The sequence below is a fragment of the Bombina bombina genome, chromosome 5, assembly GCF_027579735.1.
Source record: "Bombina bombina isolate aBomBom1 chromosome 5, aBomBom1.pri, whole genome shotgun sequence".
Lineage (NCBI taxonomy): Eukaryota > Metazoa > Chordata > Amphibia > Anura > Bombinatoridae > Bombina > Bombina bombina.
Window position 1 is genome coordinate 54,037,459 of NC_069503.1, and position 16,993 is coordinate 54,054,451.

The 16,993-nt window shown below is 36.4% G+C and overlaps 1 protein-coding gene, 1 non-coding gene and 1 pseudogene across 2 annotated transcripts in view; all 3 read left to right on the forward strand.

Moving 5' to 3' along the window:
• LOC128661301 (uncharacterized) overlaps positions 1–16,993 on the forward strand; it is a 324,509-nt gene that overhangs the window by 134,095 nt on the left and 173,421 nt on the right. The gene's annotated exons all lie outside the window — the stretch shown is intronic.
• LOC128661833 (5.8S ribosomal RNA) lies at positions 16,358–16,511 on the forward strand. The gene has a single exon (XR_008402631.1). It is a non-coding gene; the product is annotated as a 5.8S ribosomal RNA (ribosomal RNA).
• The window catches only part of LOC128661948 (uncharacterized), a 3,106-nt pseudogene continuing 2,852 nt past the window's right edge, over positions 16,740–16,993 (forward strand).

Below are 16,993 nucleotides of genomic sequence, written 5' to 3' on the forward strand. Positions count from 1 at the left end.
GGGGGTGGGAGAGGGGTACAGAAATGATTCACACAATTGTAGTAATTTTTAATAAACTTTTTCTGCCATTAGGGAGCTGACTTAATCTAAAGACTGAAAGGGAAGAATTAGAAGCCTGACAGTGAAGATTGCCCAGACTGACAGTGGAAAAAGCCAAGATTGAAATTGAAGTCTACCAATGGGATCATGTCTGGCATTATCTTTCAAATCTGCTGACCTTGAAAACCATACAAAGACATGTTCACATGGTAAGTGCCAACTATTTGATAGAATAAGGCTGTGGAGGCATCCTATTGGAGACACTTAGATGATTTTCTAATTTTTAGATGGTATTTCACAGTCCTCTATTTTTGAAATTATGAATAACACACCTATTGAAGATCAACTGTTTACCCCTGAATTGACTTTCAAGGACCATGCATTATCCAGGTTGGTGTACCAATGCATGATAGTTAAGAATCACAGGAAGAATGTTGAATATTAGTAGCTTACATACATTAGTCATATTTAGTTCATAATTAGATCTTTAGGGATCACAATCAGACACTTAGATGATTTTACTTTTTTAGATGGTATTTCACAGTCCTCTATTTTATGAACTGATGAATAAGACACCTATTGAAGATCAACTGTTTACCCCTGAATTGACTTTCAAAGACCATGCATTATCCAGGTTGGTGTACCAATGCATGCTAGTTAAGAATCACAGGAAGAATGTTGAATATTAGTAGCTTACATACATTAGTCATATTTAGTTCATAATTAGATCTTTAGGGATCACAATCAGACACTTAGATGATTTTACTTTTTTAGATGGTATTTCACAGTCCTCTATTTTATGAACTGATGAATAAGACACCTATTGAAGATCAACTGTTTACCCCTGAATTGACTTTCAAAGACCATGCATTATCCAGGTTGGTGTACCAATGCATGCTAGTTAAGAATCACAGGAAGAATGTTGAATATTGGTAGCTTACATACATTAGTCATACTTATTTCATAATTAGATATTTAGGGATCACAATCAGAAAAAGGAATACATATTATAGTTGATATAGAGGTTTTTGAATGGACATGAAATATTACATTTATGTTCAGCATACATATATATTATTGAAATGTGATATATATTATTATGTAGAATTTGAAATTCAGATATTTAAATTTTTATTTTATTACACAATAGAATGGTGTATGTTTTTTTTTTAAATTGAATTAATAAATATCTAGATAAAATGTTGAACAAAGTTAGAGCATAGACACAAGATGATTGTAAATGTATTTTAGGAATATTTGACAACGTGTGTATTAACTTTGTAAAAAAAAAAATTTTTATTTCAGATTGTCATCTGATGACTTCCAGGAATATTTTTTTGTTTTTCTTTCAGAAACTTTTAATTTTTAAATGTTAATAATAAACATTTTAGTATTAAATACACTCTTTTGAACAGATTATAATAAATATCCAGATAATCTGTCAATAAAAAAAAAAATGTGACTCCCATGACTGGTAGTTGGCTATTTGACAAGCACATGCATAAGATCAAATAATGCATTAATTTTAGAAAATCCAATGATTCAGAGAATATTACATTAAACTATATTTTTTAAAATTAATTGCGGAGTGATATCCATCGATGCTTTTCTTTTGAAATTCTTAGATGTTAAAATAATTTCGGATATGTAGTCAAAATTTGACATAAATTAGTTTTTTTCACTTTTAAGAAGGGGAAGTGGTTCAATTACATTAAAGTGACAGTGTTGTTGAATGTAAATTTAATTTTATAAGATCTTGTATCTTCCTTAGGTATCTCAAAACATTATTTTCTACATTCTTTTAATTTTTACATTTATAAATGTTAGGTCATTTAACTTGATATTTTTCACAAGCTAGTTATTGGATGCCAGGTTAATCGATTTAATTTTCTAGTGGAGTCATTTAACTATAGTTATTAATATTATGTATTTTTTACAATCTTACCTCTTGGGTTAGACATCACATATCTATATATAATTTTCATTCCCCTTTAGTTTCTTTTGACAATGTAAAATCAACATTCAAAATGTCTTGGTCCTTAAAGGGACATTCACAAAGTATATTGTGTATTGATTTTTCAATAATTCATAAAAGAATTTAAACATATTTATAAAGTACTATAGAATTACATTCAGTCTTTAAATATACTTTTAAAAAGATACATCAATGCACATATCTTAGTCAATTACATAAGGCATCTATGTGCAACCAACAATCAGCATCAAAATAGCCGATGTAGATATGTATTTAATCCAAGAATATATCATTACAATCTAATGATTGAATACAAAAACATATTAAGTTGTTCAAATATTATAATCTTATCCAAAATGCATACATAACATATAGCTTAATGTCCCTCTAAGCTGAAGACTCCGAAATACCTCCTTTACAATATATCTTTCACTCGGTGTGTAAAACAAGCCAGAAGTCTAAATCTAAATTAGCTTTACTCATATGTTATACTAATTTAGCAAAAGGAAGGTGCTTAGGTTTCTGATTTTTCAAGCATTATTGTGAAATGTTTCTTTAAAGGGACATGAACTCAAAATATACTTAAAGGGAGACAGTTAAAAAATTAATGATTTATACATTCTGAATGAGTATTCTATTTTAAGCAACTTTAAAAATTGTCTCATATTATGAATGTTCCTTGTGATGTTGCTATCATTACTTTAAAAATAAGGCAGTAAATAGATAATTTATTTGCTTCAGTACTCTGGACAGAACTTGTTTTTTTTGGTTGGATTAATTTATCCAACAATCATCAAGGACAACCCAGGTTTTTGGAAACAATTGTCCGTAATCTAAAATATAATTATTGATTTGCTAAGAAAGATAAAAATATAATTCTTAACATTTGAGAATCGGATTAAATTATAAAGTTGCTTAACATTTCATGCTCAATCTGAATCACGAACGCTAAATTTGTTTGGACAGTGTCCCTTTAAGAGATTTAAAGAGTGTATTTACTTCTCTTCTTATCTTGACATACTTTGCTTGAAAAGCATATCGAGTTAGGCTCAGTAGATGAAGATTGGTGGATGCACAGAGATGCCTTATGTGATTGGCTCAACCATGTGCATTTAAATTTCTTCTGTTGAGGATATCTAAATAATAAGATAAATTTATTTACATTTTAAAGTCTAAACAATTTTCTATCTCTACAGATCATTTGATACAATTGTTTGTTTGTAATGTCTATTTAAAAATAAAGACGCCATTGCACAATAACATATATGAGCACTTTAGACAAATACAAGCTCGAGGTTTATTTACTAATAACAAACAAACCTGTAGTTTAACATTTATAAACAGATTATCCAAGTTACTGACATTATAACCTGAATTTGAACATTCAGAAATATTGCGTGGGAAACGCATCTTGAAACACCAGATTAGCATCTTTAAACATTAGAGTCTAATGTCACGCAATAGCACACAATCAATGTGCATTATAAATACATTTAATAGAGCAATATCAATACTTCACAATAAGTCAAGAAATGGATTTTATGAACAATAAAGACATACAATATTAAATGTGTATTTCTATTAAAGAAACAGACCGTTATTAAACCGATAAATGTCTACAACATTTAATAATGTGACAGTATTAGATTTTAAAGAGAATTTAATCATTAATATTTAACGGATCACGGATATTAAATCTGCGTCACACATATCCGCATGACAGGCCCATGAGTTACAAATAAGTCTACATGAAAAATGAAGTTACAGCACCACCAGGAGGTATGTGTATGGAAGTTGCTAAGATATGAAACATTAAGGAACGGCCAATCAGAGTTCATCACACAAACACAACTTGAGTCAGGATGGTCTCACAGACATTCTAACAATATTTCAAACTTTTATCCAATCAGATGTACAGATAACTTGTCCCATGGTGCATCTTATGTTTACTTCACCATATAAAAGTCCATTACACGTTGCCATCTTTGTCAGTTCTCTAATGCCTGCAGGCAATATATATTATTTGTATACAACCCAGCAGGCATGAAACCTCCCAGGTTCACCAAGCAGGAGAGCGCTGCACTGGTCCACGCCGTCAAGGACTTTTATCCCCAGCTGTTTGGGAACAAGAGGAGTTCGACAGATGCGCCTGTTAAGAAGGCCCTCTGGGAGTCTATCAGCAATGCGGTTAGATTGGTGTGTGGCGTCCAGAGGACCCAGGATCAGATCATGAGGAGATTCGGAGATATGAGGTTGCGCTTAACAAAAAAAGTCAACCTCATAAGGGACTGGGTACAAGCCCGTAAAAGAGGGGGCCAAAGAAAGGCCCTGCGGAAACTCTACCTACTCCCTTATGAGGTGACTTTATGCGAGCTCCTCAATCTCCGGGTCCCCAAAAGATTTAGATCCTCGCCATCCTCGGCCTCCTCTTCTTCCCTCCCAGCTGCGGGATCTGAAATTCCTGACGCGGGGGCCAGGGCAGCTGCTTCTCCGTCCGGTGGCCTGGGAGGAGAAGAAAGAGAATCTGAACCAGGTAACTATCCAACTTCATATAATATCTTAATATTTGATTTATTTGTAAAAAATGTGTATATAGTCAGATACTAAACCTATACAGATCTCACAACATACACTACATATGATGTTTAGATATCTGATTTTAGATTAGTGACACATGAAATAGGAATGATGTTTCTTGCGCTCTACAGAATATGCGTCACAGAGCGAAAATGGAATTGCGCATACACGTTAACATGGGTTAGCTGTAAGTGGCATTGCTTTATACATGTTGGTCAAATGACGGATGCGTAATTCCGCTTGGAATCATTGCGCAATGATCGCGAAAATGGAATTGCGCATACACGTTAACATGGGTTTGCTGTAAGTGGCATTGCTTTATACATGTTGGTCAAATGACGGATGCGTAATTCCGCTTGGAATCATTGCGCAATGATTGCGAAAATGGAATTGCGCATACACGTTAACATGGGTTTGCTGTAAGTGGCATTGCTTTATACATGTTGGTCAAATGACGGATGCGTAATTCCGCTTGGAATCATTGCGCAATGATCGCGAAAATGGAATTGCGCATACACGTTAACATGGGTTTGCTGTAAGTGGCATTGCTTTATACATGTTGGTCAAATGACGGATGCGTAATTCCGCTTGGAATCATTGCGCAATGATCGCGAAAATGGAATTGCGCATACACGTTAACATGGGTTAGCTGTAAGTGGCATTGCTTTATACATGTTGGTCAAAATGAAATGTGAATTATTATATATGTGAAGAATACAGTATTCTTATTTTCAATATTATACATAATAAAAAAAGAAGAATCCAAATAAATTATAACATATGCCCATCAATTGATGAGAATGAAATAACACAAAAAAATAATTTAAGCTACAGTAAACAACACAACTGATTGAAAATAAGAGTACAGGATATATTTATCATGAATAGAATTGAGGAAAAAATTAACTCATGGGACTACCAAAGGATTAATATTTTTGAATTGATTTGCTAATAATGTAAAGATTTTAAACATGGCATGATTTGTATTAATGATATCCAATCCTCATTTAATATATTACAGATCTGGATGTTGGTGCTGGATCCTCAAGGCAGGGCTTGTCACAGTATGGTATGTCTCATTTTAATTGACATTTGTCTTAGAAACATGGACAGAACATTACATACTAAATCCACATTGTTCAATATTTATATGTATCTTCAAATTGGATTTTAAAACTTTTTGCAAATAAGAATAAATAAAAACAAAAAAATAGGATTACATTGTAAGACTACTCTGATTTGGTTTGGAATTTAAGATATCCCATCTATTCTGGATGTCTTAATTTTAATGTAAGATTCTTTGAATGTCCAATTTATATTCTTCCCTTGTGTATTGCTTAATCTTATTTGTATACATTTTCTAAAAATACACACAATTTTGCATATGTTTTGATTTTAAAAATATAGATTCCATTTTTGAAATTGATCACGTCATTTAAGGGACATGACAACTAAATTTTTCATTGAATTTTTTTAAAACGTGATTTTATTGTTTTGTTTAAACATTTTATGAGCTACATTGGTTCAGTCTATTGTTTTAGTTTTTAGAAAAATTAATGGATTTTGGTTTATGTTAAACAATGCATTACTGGTATTATCCGGCAGTTTTTCTATGCATAAATTGGCATATTTACAAAAGTTAAAATCATGTGTTCAGATAACAGTAGTACATAGTTTAAAAATGTATACAATTACACATTTAGAGCTTCATGTCCCTTTAATAGATGAAAATTAAATAATTCTTAGGATATCCTTAAATAACATATTAGATTGGAATTGCATGCTCAATCCCATTCATTACATCAACATATGGAGTAGAGAATTCATTAACACCAACATTGTCAAATCAATATAATTTTATATTAAAGGGATACAGAGCTAAAATTATTAATGTTGTCATTCAGATAGAGCATGCAATATTAATCAACATTTAAATATAATACTATAATCATATGTGAAATATTCTATTGCTAAATGTATTTTAAAATCAAGAATGTACGTTTATCTTCAGCTCAATTTTGGTTGACCAACCTGGGTTTTGATTGATGATTGGTGGATACCTTCAACAAACAATATTTATTGAATCCAATATTGCTTATCTGCCTTTAAGATTAAAATGTAGCAACATTAAAATTATAATAGGAGTAAATGTTAAATCATTTTGAACAGTGAAATAAATGATTGAAATAAATCATGTCAGTGTCCCTTTAATAAACAATAGATTCATTCATCTTTACATTCTTTGGATTAGACAATATTGATATATAATTCACATATTCACTGTTGGAGTTACTTTATAGATATTAGCATACTCTAACAGCACCATGATTACATATTTGTACTAATCCATTTGGTTTTGTATTGTGATCAATATGTGTTGTGTCCTAAACAAGATTACTGTACATTGCACAAATGGCTCGATGTGCCACATTTCTTGATCCCCTTGATTCAATCAAGCATTTTTTTGTTTAAAGGGACAGTCTAGGCCAAAATAAACTTTCATGATTCAGATAGAGCATGTAATTTTAAACAATTTTCCAATTTACTTTTATCACCAATTTTGCTTTGTTCTCTTGTTATTCTTAGTTGAAAGCTTAACCTAGGAGGTTCATATGCTAATTTCTTAGACCTTGAAGCCCACCTCTTTCAGATTGCATTTTAACAGTTTTTAACCACTAGAGGGTGTTAGTTCACGTATTTCATATAGATAACACTGTGCACGAGAAGTTATCTGGGAGCAGGCACTGATTGGCTTTACTGCAAGTCTGTCAAAAGAACTGAAAAAAGGGGCAGTTTGCAGAGGCTTAGATACAAGATAATCACAGAGGTTAAAAGTATATTAATATAACTGTGTTGGTTATGCAAAACTGGGGAATGGGTAATAAAGGGATTATCTATCTTTTAAAACAATAACAATTCTGGTGTAGACTGTCCCTTTAATGACTGCTCTATTCTTCTCATTTTCAAGTTGATTATTCTTAATACAGATGTGATTTATTGCTATCCCAAATGTGTTCACTAATATATATCTATATCATTCATAGAGAGAGTTGGTGTGGGGAGCCCAGAGGAATCCAGCACTGACACAGAGACACCTTTGCGGTCTCCTGGTAAGTCCATTGACTCATTTATATGTCATTGAAGGAGTATTGGTAATCAATATTATCAAACCCACACCCCTCCTGCACACCACAACTAGATATTTTTGGGGAAAATATCTTAGGAGTTAGGGCATACCCAAACAAGGCAGCGCAAAAAAGTTTTAAAACTCTCCTACCAATCAATATTATGAGCATGATTCTGATGAAGCATAACATTTGAAACAAACACATAATTTACTCCTCTGATTATATATTAATTTTCTTTGAATATTGAAAGATTAATAATTAAAACTTTCTTAGTCTACACCTTTGTTATTCAGAAGATGTATAGCATATGTTTGTTTCCATGTTCATTTTTGACAACAGTCATCAAGTGATACACACATGAGAAATCTTAAATGTTCTATGTACTATGCTTTTATGATTTTAAAATTAATACAAACAATACATCGAAAATCTGAATCATTGAGAATAACAAATCTAATGTCATTTGTATGCTCCATCAAAATGATGTAAATCATAACTTTGGGTGTGTATATCTTTAATGCAACATTGATGTGTGTCTTTGATCAACAGTAACATATGTTATAATATGTGATCTTAACGTGTACACAACATGTTATGTTTTACAGAGATTGATATAACATGTGTGACGGAGGAGGAAGAGGCTGCCTTGGAGTCTGATGGTATGTGAAATATATCTATCATGTTTCCAACATGTTGCTTTATTGGAAATCATTTTATTGAAGACATTCAAAGTCTACAGCTTTTGCACTTAAAAGGAATATTATTTGTCTGTTCAAATACACTACTGCCCCCTTTATATATCAGGCAGCATGAAAATATGCTTTGATTTTTTCTTTTTTAAAAACATTTATAATTCATGCCATCATTATGTCACATGCATATTCCAGGCCAAAACACAATAATAATGTTATAATTGTACAGACAGTCATTGATATTCATCTGAGTGCCTATATGCATACCATATCCTCATTTCATAATTGATTAGAAATTCAAACACACTTCTAAGTATATTGAAAACATAATCAATTTTAAATGCGTTGATTTGATTTCATGATGTATGAGATGTTAATATATTTGTATTATTTATTTCAGATGGATCCTCCACCTCTGGTCATCTGTTTTCCGCCCCTGCCCAGTCCCAGACCCCTGCCCAGGCCCAGACCCCTGCCCAGACTCCTGCCCAGGCCCAGACTCCTGCCCAGGCCCAGACCCCTGCCCCGGCCCAGACCCCTGCCGGCCCTTCCCATTTGTCCTTTCCTGTCCCTCCTAAAAAACGTCCCTTCGTCCCCCTTCAACGCTCTCCCCGTATTATGGGCCGTACAGCTGCCCAGACCCCAACTCAACACTCCCCAGCTGTACGGCCTACCCCGGAGCAGCAGCTCATCCCTCCCCAACCCAATCCCATCCCTCCCCAACCCAATCCCATCCCTCCCCAATACAATCCCATCCCTCCCCCCTGTCTCAACCTTCATTGTCCTGGGTGTCAGATAGTCCTTCCCAGGCACAGCTGTAAGTATCATTCTAAATCCACATTATAAGATACTTAAAGGTACACTGAAGGCAAATTGTTTCTATTGTGATTCAAATAGAGCATGCAATGTTAATCAAATTTATAATTTACTACTCTTATCAATTATTCTTCATTCTCTTGCTATCTTTATTGAAACAAAGAAATGGCTAGAATTAATTTTCAATAGAAAATAATTGTGGACATCATTTCTTTATTGTTGGATGAATGTATCCATCAACCAGCAGGGACAACCAAAGTTGATAAACAAATATGGTCTGCCCTATTAACCTACATTCTTGCATTCCAAATCTAGCTAGACAATTCAAACATTTAAAGAATATGTGTAATTGTTTAATATTTGTAATGTCATGCTCTATCTGAATCAGTCAACAATTAAATATTTAGGTTCAGTGTCCCTTTAATTTGATATCACTACATATACCAATCACCACTACTTGGATCCAACAATTTATGTACAAATGTTGATACATTATCTCTTGTCTAACCCAGTGGGAATGTAATTTCTTCAGGTTGATATGTTTAAACAGCTTGTCCTCAACGCCAAAATGTTTAAGGATAGGTGTGCCTACCACAGTATAATTTAAATATTTAAATTGCTAATGTAAGTACAATGTAAATCCTTTAACAAGATTACATACACTCAAGCTGTAGAAGTGGATCATCGAAAACAAATTAAAGGGGACAACATGTTTGAGTAAACTGTCCCTTTAAGGATTTCGGTCTGTCTGAATAACATATTTAATGTGTAAAGAATCAATTTTAACAAATTGATGTAAAGAATGATTTGTCTTTATGATGACAATGTATCTTTGCTTATTTTTTCTTCTGTTGTGTAATTATCCTTAATATTTGTTTTATTCTTTATTTTAGGCTGTGACTCAGCATGGCTCATGCTAGAAGGTATAGCACGAGTAGAGCAGGCCGTGTTGAGGAACGCAGCTGTCCTGAGAGGGATGAACGACACCATGCAGGCCCAGCTCCGGGTTCAGGATTTGACTCTGCGTCAAATCATGCGATTAAATTCAAGTCCTGAATCTGGAGCTGGACATGCACAGGACGATGAAGAGGATGACCAGTAAGTGGAGGATCTGGAGATGCTCCAAGGTCGCAGATAAGAATCCTCCGTCCACATGTTGATGTTTTTGTTCTTTTTGCCATTTGGCCTTTTTTTAAGTTTATTGTTGTGCCTGTTGCACTCTTTTACCTTGTCATATGGCTCAAATGGGGCTATGCTGGCCGTTGGCAACTCTCTTCATGGACTGTGATGCACTCTGTTACCTTGTCATATGGCTCAAATGGGGCTATGCTGGCCCTTGGCAACTCTCTTCATGGACTGTGATGCACTCTGTTACCTTGTCATATGGCTCAAATGGGGCTATGCTGGCCCTTGGCAACTCTCTTCATGGACTGTGATGCACTCTGTTACCTTGTCATATATCTACAATGGGGCTATGGTGGCCCTTGGCAACTCTCTTCATGGACTGTGATGCACTCTGTTACCTTGTCATATATCTACAATGGGGCTATGGTGGCCCTTGGCAACTCTCTTCATGGACTGTGATGCACTCTGTTACCTTGTCATATATTTACAATGGGGCTATGGTGGCCCTTGGCAACTCTCTTCATGGACTGTGATGCACTCTGTTACCTTGTCATATATTTACAATGGGGCTATGGTGGCCCTTGGCAACTCTCTTCATGGACTGTGATGCACTCTGTTACCTTGTCATATATCTACAATGGGGCTATGGTGGCCCTTGGCAACTCTCTTCATGGACTGTGATGCACTCTGTTACCTTGTCATATGTCTCCATTTTCCTGATCTTTACCATATTATTTATAAACGTTGTTGTTTTCTGACATACTAATAAAAGACATGTCATTTCACGATTCTTTGTCCTCCTTATTCATGTCATTGATTGAAATCTCTATTTTATATGGTTGATCCTTAAAGGGACATACCCAAAATAATGTTGTTTCCTGAATCATATATGTAATACAATTCTAAATGACTTTAAGATTAACATCTCCAATGTAATTATTATTTTGGTCTTTATATTGTTATCTAAAATATTTATCATTGCATGATTATGATTAGCATAGTAATTGTTTTATATATGTATATAAAGATTGTTATATATGTATATTTCAAATTTCACATCCATGTGTGTATTTATAAACTCTGCATGAATTGATGCACCTTTAACAAATGATCTGAGGATTGATACAATGATATAATCCCTGTAAAGTGTTCATTTTATTGAAATAGTATTGTCTCTGTGTATCCTCTTTTTATAAATAATAATCATGTCCCTTTAAGTGATGGTGAGCACAATTGTTAATGAATGTATTTCCATTTCTAAAGCGTTTTTGTCCTTTTTACATGAACAAGGACATATAATCTTAATAATAAACAATCTTATTGTAATGTTGACAGCACATGTATTTCATTTTCTATTCTATCTTATTGTAAAAGTGTAACCAAATCAATCTCTGTGTGTAATGCGCATATTTTATATGAGGAATATGTTTTTCAAAATATTTGTAAAAAATACTTCTCCTCCCATATATGGCTATAGGTAGTCTGGCCATATTTCAACTTGAATAAATTTGATCAATACATGTGTCATTATTGTTATTCCCAAACAATCTAAACATATCTTAAAACATTAATGGCATATGTATTTCTCATGTGTATCTTTTAAAGGTTAAAGATATACACCATAGCTATAGTTCAAGGGACAGTCAAGTCCGAAAAGATGAATCATGATTTCGTGACATTCCTAGATAGCAATCTAGACACATACTACTAGTTACTAAAATATAAATACGTTTCTTAGTGATATGCCAAGCTGTCAACTGAGTCCTTGTATTGGCTGCGGTTTTTCAGCGATCGCGGATGCGCCATGTTGCTTAAGACGTCACCTGCCAGGCTGTCCAATGATACCTTGTTTTGACTGACGTTTTTATGCGATCAAGGATGCACCTTTTATTGGATGGCGTTTTTACGCGATCAAGGATGCGCCTTTTATTGTATGGCGTTTTTACGCGATCAAGGATGCACCTTTTATTGGATGGCGATTTTACGCGATCAAGGATGCCGCTTTTATTGGATGGTAACCGCAAAGTAATTGTGAATGCGTGTAAACAGCGTAATAGCATTAATCTGATCCTTAAAGGGACATGAAACCCAATGTTTTATCTTTCATGATTTAGAAGCATACATTTATAATCAACTTTCTAATGTACTTTTCTTATCTAATTAGATTCATTCTCTGGATATTCTTTGCTGAAAAGCATATCTAAATATGCTTAGAAGATGCTGATTGTTAGCTGAATATAGCTGCCTCCTGTGATTGGTTCACCGTGTGCATGGCTATTTCTTCATTAAAATATATCTCAAGAATGATTCAAATTAGGTAATATAAGTACATTACAATGTTTTGTAAAATTGAATTCGCTACCTTAATCATGAAAGTAAAGGTTTGCGTATAGTGTCCCTTGAAATACATTCGTATGTGAATTTATTCTTAAATGAGCTTACCGTCAGATGAGAATGGCAGGTTCCCGGTATCAATTCCTCCGATACCGACTACATCCACCTCGGAGATGCTGGGCCGCAACATTTCCTCCCATCGGCAGTACTCGATTTCCAGGGCAGGTCCGCCACCGGTTCCTGCGGCATGTCGGGCCTCCAGGCTTAACTTTTTCTTGAGATCCATCTTACAGTCCCGGTATTGATGTTTTATAGAGTCCATATCTCTATTCCGGCCACCCACTGCATTGACTGCATTCCTTATCTCATGCCAGAGCTTCCTCTTCTCAGTCGGGGTGGTCTTCTGGTGCTGCAGCCTCCTATACCTGGCCATATAGGCCTCGACGAGGGCCTCCTTCTCCTCCATCGAAAACCTCGCCTCCCTAGTCGCCTTGGCCTTCCCCTGTGATGATGCCCTCTGTTTCCCAGACTGTGAAGCCCTACTCTGTCCGCCACTGGGCCCAGCCACTTGTTCATCTTGAACCAAGTGGCTGGGTCCACCCACCGCTTCCACCCCCGCTTCCTGCCCCCCTTCCTGATATCCTTCCTGCCCTGTTCCTCTCCCCATCCCTCTCCTGCCCCCTCTACCTCTCCCCTGCCTGCCCTCCATCTGTTCCCTAAACTAAACCCCAAATAATCAAACAAAAAGTGAGTGTGATTAAATGAAAGGGGTTCAAAATAAAGAACTAAAAAGCCAAAATAAGTGCTGAAAGTGTGAGAGGGATCTAAGAAAACAAAGAGGGTAAGGAGTATTTAAATAAACAAAAAGAAGAAGACTAAAAGGAGGATATGTAAACTAAATGTAACTAGGGGATGGGTATGGGATGGGGATGGCGTATGGGATAAGAGTAAATGGGATGAAAGGGAATGGGACTACAGGGAATGGGGTATGGAGTGTAGTATGAGGGGGTATGGGTTATGGAGTGTTTGTAGTGTTATTGATAAGTGTATGAATGTATTGAATGTGTTTGCGTGTAAATGTGTTAAGTGTACAGAAAAATCACTCGCTCGCTAACTCACACTACTACTAATTCTCACTAACTCACACTACTACTAATTCTCACTAACTCACACTCCCACTAACTCTCAATAACTCACACTAACTGACTCTCTCACACTACCACTAACTTTCACTAACAACTCCCACTACCACTAACTCACTCACACTCCCACTAACTGACTCTCTCCCACTCCCACTAACTCCCACTCCCACTAACTCACTCACGATAACACTAACAACTGACTCTCTCACACTAACACTAACTCACTCACAATAATGCACAAACTCTCTAATCTTAAACCTCCAATCTCCAAAGACCCACCAGCAACACAGTCAAAGAAGCCATGCTTGTGTGGTGCTTATATACCCTGTGTAAATGTTTAATGATGTACCTATTTGCGTTGTAAATTGTGTTCATGTGTGCTTTATTAGCAATTATTATTTGTGCAATGTGTATTAGGTGTGTGAATTTGCGCATGCTCATTTGGAGTTAGTATTTGTGGAATGTGTAGAATGCGATGATGTCATAGTGCTCGTTTTCTATAACATTGACCAATAGTATTCTGTTTAAATGTGAATTTGCGATGGTGTGTTATTAGTGAAGTGTTGTATATGTATGTTTGTCCTAATATATAGTGATATTGAATGCGATTATTTTGCTAGTGTATGTATTTTTTTTTCCTTGTTGTTATTTAGCGTATTTCCGCATCTTAAAGTATATGCGTATTCCCTGTATTAAGTTTTATTAAAAATCCCCCCGCATATGCGTATTCCCTGTATTAAGTTTTATTATAAATCCCCCCGCATATGCGTATTCCCTGTATTAAGTTTTATTAAAAATCCCCCCGCTTGTGAATGTGTAATGCTTGTGTGCTTTGTTGAGTGATTGTTGTTGTGACATTTGCGGCGTGTTATTGTTGTACATGATGTGGTATGCGTCATATGACCGAGCTGTGCGTATTTATAGCGAGATCGAGTGTTAGGTGAAAAAAGCTATTTATTTTGCTTTTCCATTGATCTCTATGGGAGACTGTCTAATGCGGGCAGGATTCCGCGTGTGAAATACACGCGTTAGGAGCATCGTTAGATGGTCTTTTTTAAACTCTAAATACCGGAGTCAAACAATGCCGTGCGTTAGACATAAACCCTGCTTAGCGTTAGCAGCCCATCTACCGCCAAACTCCAAATCTAGCCGTTAGGGATTTATCTATTAGTATAATGATATTAACATGAAATGTTTAAGATTTATTTGTAGTCACTTTTTGATATTTTTTATTTTTTTTTATTTTTTCATATATAAATTATTATTCATTTATTATACACTAGGTGATTATATATTTATTATATTATTTATTTATTTAATCATTTATAATGGATGAATTTTAACATATGTTTGAAATATATGCTATTTTGGAATTGTACATTAGTGGGCAGTATTGCCACTGTTTGAATCACAAATTTTTGGCGCCATTAGGGCTATTTAAATGTTTGTATATTCACTTATGGTCAAGCTTGAGAAAGGGCTGATTGTTGGCCTGAAACGTTGCTTCTATTTGTATCCCACATTGCAAAATAAAAGGTTTTTGGATTTGCACCAGCTGGAACATCTTTGTTTTCATATATCTATATTGGGCTTGGTAAGCCTGCTCCGTGCTGTGCTAAGTGGAAAGTGAGTACTGTGTTCATTATACATTGTTTCGTGAAATCATAAAGCCACCATCCAGCCACCAAACCTAGACCACCCTAGGATTGATTAAGACGGACTTGGACTTTAACTATTGTAACCGTAAACAACCTTTATATACACCTAAAAGATGTGAAGCTGAAACAGTAATATGATAACCTTAACATATTTAAGTTTAATTTCTCATATGAGATTCAAAAATGGAGAACAGTTGTTAGTCAACTTGTAAGTTATATGTACTAATTCTTGCTTTGGTTATGTGAGTGTTTACATGTTTCTAAATACTGTGATTTATAAAATCTCTCAATAAAAAAGAATTTGGAATAAAAAGTATATAACAATAATAAAAGATAAAAAAAAAAACACATCAACTCCAGCTAGGTATTCCAGAATGACAATTCGCAAAAAAGTATCAATTTACAGACAATATATATATATATATATATATATATATATATATATATATGTATATAATTTACAAAAAACAGTGCTAGTCCAGGTGGGTGTTCAAACCCTCAGGGACAAGGGTCCCCAGGTTAAAGATCCACCTGCCACCTGGGGTGACAGAGCTAGAATGTTATTACAGTGTGAGTCCAGGTGGAAGTGCTCCCCCCCTAGGCCGACGCGTGCCGCCCGACCGTCCGCCCCCGGGAGGAAACCTTCCCCTCCCCGGCCATCCCGGGTACCGGGTGGTGCTGAGGTCTCTCGAGGACCCGAGCCCCTCTCCCCGGGAGCGGGGCAGGGCGCCTGAGCAGCAGGGCCAGCCCCCATCAAAAGGGGCGGGGAAGCTCCGAAACCCTAAGCCGGGCCGGTCCCCCACCCTCCCAGGGGCCTGCGCCTGCCCAGCCGACCCTTTTCAAGAGAGACACAGAGAGAACGAGCCTCGGCTACTATCGGTGATGGATCACTGGGCTCGCACGTCAATAAAGAACGCAGCTAGCTGCGAGAATTAGTGTGCATTGCAGGACACATTGATCGTCGACACTTCGAACGCACCCTGTGGCCCCGGGTTCCTCCCGGGGCCACGCCTGTCTGAGGGTCTCCCCTCCGTTGGTTGCCCCTGTGGCGTCCAGTCGTGGCAGGCGGCATGGCTGGGGCCCGTTAAAGGTGCCGGGGCACACAGACAGGGACAAGGGATGGGCCAGACCCCCTAAGGCCAGACCCGGCGATGGTGGGAGCCCCCTCCCACTGGAGGGGGGCCCGTCCAGACCGCACAGCGAAGCTAGCTGTGGAGACGAGGCTGCACCTCCCCCGCCCGGCCCCCGATTCTCGACCTCAGATCAGACGAGGCGAACTGCCAAATTTAAGCATATTACTAAGCGGAGGAAAAGAAATTAACCAGTATTCCCCCAGTAGCGGCGAGCGAAGAGGGAAGAGCCCAGCACCGAATCCCCAACCGGCACGGGAAATGTGTCGTAAGAGAGGCCGGACCGCCCCGTTGCTGCACGGGGGCCCGAGTCCTTCTGATCGAGGCCCAGCCCGCAGATGCATCTAAGGCTAAATACAGGTGCAAGACCGATAGCG